This window comes from Balaenoptera musculus, chromosome 18 (genome assembly GCF_009873245.2).
Source record: "Balaenoptera musculus isolate JJ_BM4_2016_0621 chromosome 18, mBalMus1.pri.v3, whole genome shotgun sequence".
In the NCBI taxonomy this organism is placed as follows: domain Eukaryota; kingdom Metazoa; phylum Chordata; class Mammalia; order Artiodactyla; family Balaenopteridae; genus Balaenoptera; species Balaenoptera musculus.
The window spans coordinates 5,237,898-5,249,912 of record NC_045802.1 but is presented as its reverse complement, the minus strand read 5'-3'; the positions used below and the strand labels follow the sequence as shown (position 1 = coordinate 5,249,912).

General features: G+C 39.0%; 1 protein-coding gene across 5 annotated transcripts in view; it reads left to right on the top strand.

Annotated features, from left to right (window-relative positions):
* LNX2 (ligand of numb-protein X 2) overlaps positions 1-12,015 on the top strand; it is an 86,791-nt gene that overhangs the window by 1,556 nt on the left and 73,220 nt on the right. For 2 of the 5 annotated variants that reach the window (XM_036831197.1, XM_036831199.1), the window contains exons 2-3: positions 132-292; positions 853-1,019. The exons of 2 other annotated variants lie outside the window; for them this stretch is intronic. The gene's annotated coding sequence lies outside the window, so the exon portion shown is untranslated. The remainder of the gene's footprint in view (positions 1-131; positions 293-852; positions 1,020-12,015) is intronic. One more of the 5 variants, XM_036831198.1, reaches the window with a different exon arrangement.

Below are 12,015 nucleotides of genomic sequence, written 5' to 3'. Positions count from 1 at the left end.
CGTGTCCCCTGCATTGGCAGGCAGATTCTCAACCTCTGCGCCACCAGGGAAGCCCACACTACTTTTAATTTGTCCCACCTGTGTGTTAGCAGTCATAATTCTGTAATTTGTTCCTCTCTTTTTCTCATCAGGTTATACATTTTTCATTATTTATTCATCTAGCAGATGGGTGTCTTCTCTGTGCCGGGCATGGATGGCAGAGGTCAGCTCTTGCCCCGAACTGGCTCGTGGTGTTGTTTGGAAGCTGATCCATACCTGTCTTCTGCCAGCTACCTGAAAGCAGTTTGAACAGGTGCTGTGGGAACTTAAAAGTGGGAGCATTTCTGCCTGGAGCTTGTTAAGGAAGGCCTCACACAGACGCTTCAAATTGCTGAGAGATTTTCTTTCTAGGCAAAGGGACTAGCGTGTACGGTGTTGCTTTATGAGAGCTGCATGTGGTTCCTCTGGCTGAAGGACACAGTGTCTGGGGTTGGAGTCGTGGCCAGGGCCTGGTGTATTATTCATTTCCGAGCACTTAGCACTTTGCCTTGCTTACAGTGGGCACTCAAATATTTATTGAACTGACTTGAACAGAAGCATGAAGGATTTTGTATGCCGCATTAAGACATTTGGACTTTATCCAGTCAGTGATACAGAGCTGCTAATTTTAAGCAGGAGAATGTCATGATAACATGTGCATTCCAGAAGGATAACTGCGGCAGTCTGGAGGATGGTGAGGGTCCAGATGGGAAGTAGGGAGACAGAGCAGGAGCTGTTACACTGTAGGGTTTAAGTGCTCAGCACTTTTCGATTCACGTTATCTGAGTTTGAATCTGGCTCTGTCGCTCATTATGTAACCTGTTTCTTCCTTAGGTTCTTCATTTCATAGGGTTTGGGGGATAAAACTTGAAAAACATGTATGCTACTTAGAATAGTGCTTGGCACATAGGAGGACTTGGTAGATGCTCGTTGTTATTCTGCGTGAAGGCAGTGGAAGTAGAGATGGTGCGGCCCTTGGGAGGTGTAATTGGTTGGACTAGGTAAGTGACTGCACATGATTAATGAGAGAGGGGTGATTCCTAGGTGTTCTGACTTGAGGGCGTTGGAGTATACTGGTTAAGCTGGCTGTGGAGTCAGAACAGGGGTTGAATTCCCTCACTTACCCTTAGAATTACTGTTCTCACTGAACTTCTCCTTGCTGATCGCGCCCCCAAAATCCAAGTACTTTTTAATTTTGTTATGCAGAGCCATTTAACTTTTCCTGTTTATGGGGCTAAAGTTCACTCTAGGCCCACCTTCCTATGTCAAAATCCAAGGTTTCTAGAAGAATCAAAGTTCTCATTTCATAGGTTTACTTAGGAAGTAATGTTGGTTCTAAAAAAAAAAATATATATATATATATATATATAAAGATACGTTATGTATATCTGTGTATATCTTAATGTAAAATTATAGTTGTAGAAGACTTAGCCAGGCCTAAAATGACCCTGTTAAGGGGCCTGGGAGATTTACAAAATAAATCCCCTTTAGCTTTCCTGTCATGTCTCTTTTCCTCAGAAAGTACAAAAGAGTAGAAAAATCTGTGATTATGTAAGTTTTTTGGTTGGTTGGATAGAAGAAATGGCTATTTTGTGTATTAACTGATGAGAAGTTGTTAAGAGGAGTTTTTTAAGAAGCAAATGTTCATGATATACATTCTGGTGATAATTGCATCTAGTTAGTATGTTTTTAAAGAGGTAGGTATTGTAGGCTCTGTCCTTCAGAATGTGTGCTTCATAAGAGCAGGGATCCTGATTTGCTCACCGAAGGAGAGTCCCCAAGTACTAGAACCATAAATATTAATGTATGCATGAATAAATGAATTAGATCCATTGGCTTTGATCTGTCTTGGCCCACAGACTTATTGAAATCTTTGGAGCAATCACTGGTCAGAGGGAAAACAGAAAAGGGATTTGAGCCAGCAAAGAAGCTTAAAGTACTTCATGTTCTTGTAGGAAGATACCGGAACTATAACAGAATTTATGGCTATTAGGATTCAGTGATTTTAGTGCCAGCTGCTATAGTTATTTGCATGATTCCCTCCTTTTCCCCCCTTTACTGTGAAAGTTGTGGGGTGTAGTAGGGAGGAACAGACTTACATAGGGATATTGCTTTGTTCAGAGTTAAACTGATGACAGCTGTGTCATAACTTTGTCCTCTTATTAGCAAAACTCCAGAGCAGATAAGAGATTGATAAGAAAAGCTGAAAAGATAGGAATAGAAGAAGTGGTGTGGGCAGAGAGGGTCGAGCATAGTTTATACCTTTATCTTCCCAGCCTCGAGATTTAATACTACTACTTTTGATAATCAGGATCCCTCGGTGGAGAAATTATGTAGGGGAAATTTTTTTTTTTCTCAAAATTGGACTGGGAAGGAGAAATGAGAAATAGAAACAAGTGTAGAAAATAAGCAATAGGCAAATAAAACTTTATGTACTATATATATACAAGTATACTGTAAGAATTACATACATCGTGTGTTTCTGTGCTTATTTATATAGATGAGTATATTGTAAACTATCATGTGTCCACTTAAAAAGCGTACCACTTTTATGTAAACAAATGATGTTTTAATTTTTTCCTCTATTGAAAGAGTAATCTTAGAGTTCTTTTAAATAACACATTGCCCTAAAGTGTATAATGGGGACCATTGTAAAAAATGTTCATAACCAAGTTATGAGGATATATATGTTATGTAAAACAAGGTGTACTTGGCTTTAGTAAAGCTTCCAAAGGCTCTGTTGGTTATTACTTTGTTTTATAGGTAAAAATAAAGTGAGTCTGGTGTGTATTTATACCCCTTCCCCCACTCACCCTGCAAAGTTGGGATTTTGGCTACCAATATTAAAAATTAATCCTTCATCAGAGTTCTTAATCCTGTTCAGTTAAACTACATAGTTATTGAACCAGTAAATTGGAGTCCTTCGCTTATATCTTACTTTTTTCATTGTTTTATTGTGACCATTTCCACTTTTCTTCCACATGATTTTAATGTTTGCAGTTTGACTTTCAATTTAATTGTATTCAGCAAGCAGCATACGTGATGTGATCAACACTGGGCTGTATGGGACACAAAAGATTCTCTGCCCTTGGAGAACTTAAAATCTTAAAAGACATTAAGTCGTGGAGTTAATCATTCCGAGGCAAGAGGTGGATGGGCCCCAGGTTAGACATTTACGACTAGTCTCTTGTTTACGCTTTGAGACAAAGATAATAACAGGAACAGGGTAAGCGACTGGACTTTGTCTCCTGTGGACCCTTCGAGATAACGGTAATGGCAGGAGCAAAGAGGGACTAAGCCCTGCTTAGGGAAGGAGGCCACATATTTCTCATTCTTGGGGTCAAGGCGACCTCCCAGACTACACATGCACAGAAGGGGTCCTCAGGGGAGGGGACAGTAGCCCATAATCTGTCCTGCCAACCTCCTGGAGACCCTCACTCTGGAATCCATCTTGGCTAAAAGATACACATGCACACGGGGGAGGGCCCTGAGTCAGACCAAGTATGGGATGGAAGCAAGATGATTGGCCAGAGGAAAACAAAGACCTGGAAAACTGCCCCTATATAAGCAGTTTAAGCCACCCCAAAAGCATGTGACTCTCTGAGCCTGCCCATGTGTCTGCTTTTCTAATAAACACTTACCTGTTTCACTATTTTCTGTCTCTTTGCTAAAATTCTTTTTATAAAGGAGACAAGAGCCAGGGCCCTGCTTCTAGCCACTAGTGCCTGGTGGTCGAATGGTTAGGATTTGGCACTTTCACTATCCAGGTCGGGGTTTGATTCCCGCTCAGGGAACTGAGATCCTGCTTCAAGCTGCCGCCCACTGTGGCCACCCCACATCAATTCAAAGCAGATTGACGAATACCTCTGACTTCTAATACCTTGGCTCCTCAACTCCATGACCTTCACTTCCACTGTATTTTGACATTCTGCCCTGTTTTCCACATTAGAGACCTTAAATTTATATACCCTGTTCTCTGACTGCAATCTCCTAGCCTATCCTTCCAGCTCCCTCACACCCACAATTGCTCTTTCGGTGCCCTTCCTCTGGGCAGAGATGGTTTGCCAATCCCTTTATTCCACCCCACCTCCCACTCTCTGTTGTATTAACATCTGTGGAATCTATATGCTTTCACTGGCACCTTTGCTTCTCTTGAAGTTGCTTTTGTTCAGTGCCTGCCAGATAACGACCCTGCTGGAGTAACTGCTTCTCCCTGAGTTGCTCTGGCAACCCTGTTAGAAGGCCAGGCCCTCAGTGCAGGGCATCACCTCTCAGACAACCCCTCCTCCCCTGCACTCCCCTCAGTCAGTTATGTTTATTTGGCATCTACTGAGTGCTCTGACACTGAGCTAAGAATTCGGCAGGCAGAGGTATCCTCATAGAGCTTACATTCTAGAGGAGCTAGACATTCATCAAATAATAGCACACATTATAGTTATAAAGTACGGTAAGTGCTTTGAAGAAATAGTATAGGGCTGTGCTGTAGTCACCTGCACTTGTGGCTCTTGAAATGTGCGTGGTCTGAATTGAGATGCGCTGATTTTGAAGACTTAGTATCAAAAAGGGTAAAATAGCTCAGTAGTTTTTGTATATGGATTACATGTTGAAATGGTGATATCCTGGATATGTTGGATTAAATAAAATATTAAAAATAGTTCATTCACTTGGCTACTAGAACATTTAAAATGGTGCGTGTGGTTGACATTCTGTTTCTGTTGGGTAGCAGTGGCACGGGATGTTGTCTGGGGTATAACAAAGGGAACTAACCTAGTCTCTGGGGAGATGGGTGTCACTGAACCCGCCCTGAGGAAGTTGTCTTTGAAACAAGTATCTGGTTGAGTAGATGTTATACAGGTAAACCTTCTCAGGCGAAGCAGTCAGAGGTGGGGATGGCACTTTGCAGGAGGGTGAAGAGGTGGGTGGGAGAGAGCTGGGGAAGAGTGGTGTGAGATTGGGCCTGGGAGGTAGGCAGGGCCGGTCATGTGGGCCTTGTTGGCCCTAATCAGGATTTGTTCTTGTCTCGCTTATGGATTATTCTAGACCATCGTCATTCACAAACTCTTTATCAATCCCCCACTTCTACAGCCTGCAGATAATCTGGTCAGTTCATGAGGATCTGATTTGATTTAGCAGATTTCTGTCCCTCCCCTTCCCAGCTTGTCTATGTAAGTCTCAGGTCTGTTAAAGGCTCATTTTTCCACATGTGCCCTTGATCCCATCCTTCAGAGTCTCTTTTAGGAGAGCTTCATCAGTTAACTGCCTTCTGTATTTAATCTGTCTCCCTGCTGGCTTTTTCACCTGTAAATATGCTCCAGTCCCAAACTCGTAAAACAAAGCTCCGTTGACCCTGCAGCCCCTCTAGTTACTGTTCTTAAAGCATGACAAAATATTTTAAAGTTGAATATTTTATTGAAAGCAGTATATTCAAAATGTATTAATAGGTAGTCAATACAAAATTATTAACAAGACATTTGACTTTTTTCATATTACGTGTTTGAAATCTGGTTATACAGTCGACTGACCCTTGAACAACATGGGGATTAAGGGCACTGACCCTCCCAGGCAGTTGAAAGTCCACAGAAACTTACAGTCGGCCCTGCCTGTCCACAATTCCTCTCTATCTGGTCATTCAACCAAATGCAGACCATGTAGTACCGTAGTACTTACTATTGAAAACAATCTGTGTATAAGCGGACCCACGCAGTTCAAACATGTGTTGTTTAAGGCTCAACTGTAGTTTACACGTGTAGCCTATCTCAATGCAGATGCTACATTTTCATTGGGTAAAGTAAAAGGAATCTTATCAAAATAATAATAATAATTTAACAAAAATATTTTATACTGCTTCAGTTTTTATTGTGGTAAAAAACATATCACATAAAATTTACCATCTTAACCACTTCTAAGTGCATAGTTAAGTAGTATTAAGTATATTCACATTGTTGTATAACAGATCTCCAGAACTTTTTCATCTTGCAAAACTAAAACTCTGTACCCGTAACAACAGCTCCCCATTTTCCCCTCCCCTTTGCCTCTGGTAACCATCATTCTATTTTCTGTTTATGTGGATTTGGTTACTTTAGATACCTCATATAATTAGAACCATATAGTACTTGTCTTTTTGTGGCTGGCTTATTTCACTTAGTATAGTATAATGCTTCTACCTCTTGGCTGTTGTGAATAGTGCTGCAGTGAATGTGAGTGTGCAGATATCTCTTTGAAGGTCTGCTTTCACTTCTTCTGGATCCGAGGTCTTTCAATCCCAGAAGTGGGATTGCTGGATCATGTGGTAGTTCTACTCTTAATTTCTTTAGAAAACCCCTATACTGTTTTCCATAGCTGCTGCACCATTTTACAGTACTCAAGGGTTCCAGTTTCTCTGCCTCCTCACCAACCTTGTTATTCCCTCTTTTTTGATAGTAGCCATCTTACCAGGTATGTAGTGATATCTTATTGTGGTTTTGATTTGCGTTTCTCTGGTGATTAGTGATGTTGAGCATCTTCTCATTATGCTTGTTGACCACTTGTATATCATCTTTGGGTTCTATTCAAGTCTTTGGCCCATTTTTAAACTGGGTTATTTGATTTTTGTTGTTGTTATACGCATTCTTTATATATTCTGGATATTATCCCTTTATCAGATATATTATTTGCAAATATTTTCTCCCATTCCTTAGGTTGCCTTTTCATTTCATTGTGTCCTTTGATGTGCAGAAGGTTTTAAGTTTGATATAGTGCCGTTTGTCTATTTTTGCTTTTGCTGCCTGTGCTTTTGGTCTCCTGTTCAAGAAATCTCTGCCAAATCCAATGTCATGAAACTTTCTCCCTATGTTTTGTTCTAGGAGTTTTATAGTTTCTTAAATGCATTTGAGTCAAATTTTAGATATGGTGTAAGTAAGGGTCCAAACAAAATATTTTGAACATATTTCTGAGACCTTATGTAAATAAGAGGGAAAGTTCTGAAATACATGGAATAGTTTTAATTGGGGGGGTGGATGACATGGCTTAAGGACACAGTTCTCAAATGGTGCTTAGTACAGGTGATCCTTGAACAACCGGGGTTTGAACTCTGTGGGCCCACTTACGTATGGATTTTCCTTTTCGATAAATAGTGCTACAGTACTACTCGGCCTGCGGTTAGGGAACCACAGATACCCAGGGCCCACCTCAAAGTGTAACGGATTTTCAACTGCAGCGGTGGGGAGAGCATTGGCACCCCAGCCCGCTCATTATTCAAGGGTCAACTGTAGCATATTCTAGTGTGAATTTCTCTTCCCTTTTTGTTTCTTATAGTTGTGAGACACCAATATGGAGACAATCAGTAACCTAGGGCTAGCTGAAGCTAAAAAATAAGATGACTGGGGAGAAGCCAGGTATCAGACTGCATATGATTGCATCCTGTGTCTTTCCTACTAAATACGAAATGTGTGTGGTCAGTAGTCTGCCTTTTAAGACCATTCTGTCAGGGCCATTTAGTAAGATTTCAGAAATATCCATAGCAATTAGATCTCATATGAAATATTTATCAATCTCATTAATTTCTCTAATTTTAGGCTCTGTGCTTTCGTTATAGATGAGATACATTAATTGATACTTCAATAGACTAATTTCAGAGTTTGTTAAAAATAGATGTAATTTTTCTGGGTCTCTGACTTGTTCTTTTTCCAGGTGTATGGAGCATATTTGTCAGCATATTTGAACGATTTGTCCACCTTTGAAGGTATATTAATAAAGCATTCAGGATTTTTTTCTGAGTGTGGATGGTGAGCACTAAAATTTTTTTTAATGAATCCATTTTTTAGGATACAGAAGGATGATACAATCTCAGCTGTCAACTAACTTTTGAAAGTTTTCAATTAACTTTTTTGTTTTTGTTTTTTGGCTGCGTTGGCTCTTTGTTGCTGTGCGCGGGCTTTCTCTAGTTGTGGTGAGAGGGGGCAGCTCTTCGTTGTGGTGCGCAGGCTTCTCATTGCAGTGGCTTCTGTTGTTGTGGAGCACGGGCTCTAGGCGCGCGGGCTTCAGTAGTTGTGGCACGTGAGCTCAGTAGTTGTGGCGCACGGGCTTAGTTGCTCCACGGCATGTGGGATCTTCCCAGACTAGAGCTCGAACCCATGTCCCCTGCATTGGCAGGCAGATTCTTAACCACTGTGCCACCAGGGAAGTCCCTTAACTTTTTATCTTATAAAAGGTTTACATGTTATAAAGTTGCTCAGTGTGATTTTAGTCTTTTTAACTGTGACAATGTGACTTAATTTTCTTTATTTATAGTTTGGATTCACAGGCAGTAAATCAAACCTGGTCCTGGAGGAAATCAAAGTAGACCATTAAGTAGCTCTTAAAATGCTTAGGCATAGTACAGCATTCTTTACATGTCCATAAAGAATTACTCTGTTGGTTACTTGAACCTTTTGAAAACAAAATTGCTCTGTTAATAAAAAACAAAGAAATTGCTCTCAAAGTATACTAGGATTTATGGAAAGATATCTATCTGGGAGATAAAGCTTAATATTCTTAGTAATATTTCTAATTCAGTTTTAAAGTAGTGACATCTTCATCTTAAAGAATATCTTTCTATTTTTTTAATAGAAAATTAAATCAGAAATTGAGATAAATCAGATTACAGTTTCATTACAGTTACTATATTTTGATGCAGATATGATATTTAAATGGTAAAGCATAAGCATAGAGAGTTTTGTGGCAAGGCAAAAGTTAATAATTATTATTATAAATTGTAGATAAAGAGGAGTCTCAAGAGAAAAGAAATTTCCACAGTTTTGCTATTGTGCCGGTCCGAGATAGCTAAGTAGTAATTATGTGTCTTTTCTCCCGCTGGATATTTATTGAATGTCTGTTAGACGCCAGGCACTGTTCTAGATGGTGAGACTCTTCAGTGAACAAGACAAGTGGGATCCCTGTTCTTATGGAGTTTACATGCTGGTGGGGGCAGGCGAGCAGATAATTGAGAAGGATAATGGCAAACGCTAGGAAGAAAATAAGACAGTGTGGTCAGATCTCAGCGATCTGTTTACCGATGACTAAAATCTACAGCTGGTCCTCAGATTCAGCTATTAGCTTGTCTTCTTCACCAGGAAAACTTTTAGCTAACACTGCCAGAAAGACACAAATAGTGCCATCTCTGTTTCTTGCCCTTTCGTACCCTCTCCTGGAGATTTCTCACTCAATGAAATGACTAAATAGCAAAAGTAGGAAGGAAGGAAGAGAAGCGAGGCATCCAGAAAATCATTTCTCAGATAATTTGGCTTTGCATGAAGCTGAGACTTTGTACCTGTCAGTATCTCAACAGTACTTACTATTCATATGTTCTGAATTAAGAAAAACAAAGACCTACCAGTTATTAGAAGAAGGACCAAGGGAAAACGATTTTATCAATCCTTGCAGTTTTATTTTAAATTTTCTCACGTCTTTTCAAAAAACTTTCATCTATCTCACCTTATGAAGTACTCTTGATTTGTAACTCAGCTGATTAGACAGTCTTTACAATTGATGTGTAAGACTTTTGTACCCTGCTTTCTTTGGTAGGTAAGAAATTGGAGTGTGACCCGTGACTCATCAGTTGACGTTGTAGTGCATTTTTAGAAACAGAATGCAATAGCAGATTTCCCTTGAGCAACGGTAATGAAAGTATATACAAGAAAACACAAATTTGTCTGTATCTGCTGGTGTTACTACAGCTGTATGTTAAATTGATTCTTAGAAAAGTGTTCCAACCCTGGACATTTCAAAGAGTATGAATAGAATAGGTATAAACTATGTTATATGTCCTGAAAAAAGATTCTTATTATGTAGCAGTAACTGCATTTCTCCATTTTTTAGGGTATGAAGTCACTTTGTAGATAAATATGATCTTAATATTTAGGCTTGTGTTTTACCTAATTATTTTTGGAACAGATGAAGCAGTGAAGAAAAAGCATTGTCTTGGGCATACTGCTTTATTTCTAGTGCGCCACAAAATTGTTTTTATTTTTGATGTGGACATCTTGTTTGTTCGCTTAGCTTTTTAATTTCATGTATGTGAGAACCAAGCTTGGCTGCTAGAATTTCTACCTCCTATTTTATTTCCTTTTGTATGTGCTTCCACTATGGTATACCCCCATACACATAAAAGTCAGTCTGTACAAATAGATACTTAATGAAAGTGAGACTTGCACTCCCTTTTTCTAGCCACCCAGCTCCTCCAGAGTTGACTACCATTAGGAGTTTTTTGTATATCCTTCTAGGCATGCTTTGTGCATATAAACTCATGTATGTATCTGTATAGACAGATATTTTTAAACCATACTGTTCTGTACCTTGATTTAAATTAGCTCAAAATTTGTGTTAAGTTGCTAGTCTTTTTGAAATTTAACTTAGTCGTCTTCTGTTTGCTGGTTTATATTACCTTAAAAAAATTGTTTCTCTTGAAGAACATGTAAATATTACCACACAGAGGTTTTCTCTGCTGAATATGATTATAGAAAAAAAAAGATTATTTGAACTTTTTTTTAAACTATAAATCATGACTCTGTTGCTTATTCCTTTTTAAAGGGAATGCTGAACATAATAAAAATTTAGTCATCTTTATGATGACTTAAGAGAAAATGGAGCATTTTCTCATTTCCTTTGATCTGGCAAATATAGTACAACCATGGAAGAATAGCTGTTTGTTACATTTCACATTTTGCTAAAAAACTTGGTTATTAGGGAATATTATAGTAAAAATTATGCTGAATTAAAAATTACTTGTTTAACAAATCTGCTTGCTGATTTGAAATGTCTTGGTGCATTTTACAGTGTTCATCAATTCTGTAGGTTGTATCTTTACAGTATTAATGTGTGTAGTGGGCACTCTTAGAGCATCTTTCATTTTGAAGAGTGTTGAGTGCATCAGTTTTATTCTAAAAAGGGGAGGGGGAAAGGTAGTCTTTTCCTTGAATTCAGTTAGAATACAGTGTTAGATGGAGAGGGGAAGAAAGTAAATTGTTTTTAGTAATTTAAGACTATCACTCTAGAGGGCTTTAATATTTTCACTGTACACTGCCTTCCTTTTGGTTGTGAAATGTAAGTGTGCAGAATTGTAGAACTGCGAATATGAATCATTGTAATAACTGCCATTTGAGTGACGACTCTGGCTGTCACTCTGCTAGGAGCTTGAAGCACCCTACAGCGAGACGCCCACCTAGTGTGCATCACCCAGTATGTATAACCCTTGCTTCAGGGCTGCTTTTCTTACTGAGTGGTTCTACAGTTAGGCTTCCATGACTCTTATGTCGCTATGTAATGGTTATCTGCTAATTAGATGGTCAGTTCTTTGAGGGAAGGACTGTCTTACTCTGTCAGATATACTTTTAATCCTCATGTAGATATGGATACCTGTATCTCTGCTGTCCATTGTAATAGCCACTAGCCTTATGTGGTTTTTGAGCATTTGAAGTGTGGCTAGTCTTAACTGAGATGTGCTGTAAGTATAAAATGCACACTGGATTTCAAAGACTTAGTATGGAAAAAGACTGTAATACACCTCATTAATTTTAAAAATATTAATTACGTGGTGATATAATATTGGATCTATTGGATTAAATAATATATATTATTAAAATGAATATCACCTGTTTCCTTTTTCTTAAGGTGGTTCCTAGAAATTTTAAGTTATATATGCTGCACATTATATTTCCATTGGACAGTGCTGATCTAGACCCTTGATCCCTTTTTTTTTCTTTGTCAACCAAGCCCCTCCTGCCTCAACCTAGGCAGTCAGTGTGACATTGGGCTTGAGAGCTCAAGACTTGGAGTTAGAGACTTAGCCTAAATTCTTTCTCTCCTTCCTATATGCTGGGTAATTTATCAGTGGTTTAGAATTAATGATTCATTTTAAAATGTTATTTATCGTCCTCTGTGTGCTAAGCAGTGTGCTTAGTGCACAGGCTGTAATGCTGAGCAGAGCACAGGCCCAGGACTCACAGAGTTTCCAATCCAGTGGGGAAGACATATTAAATAATC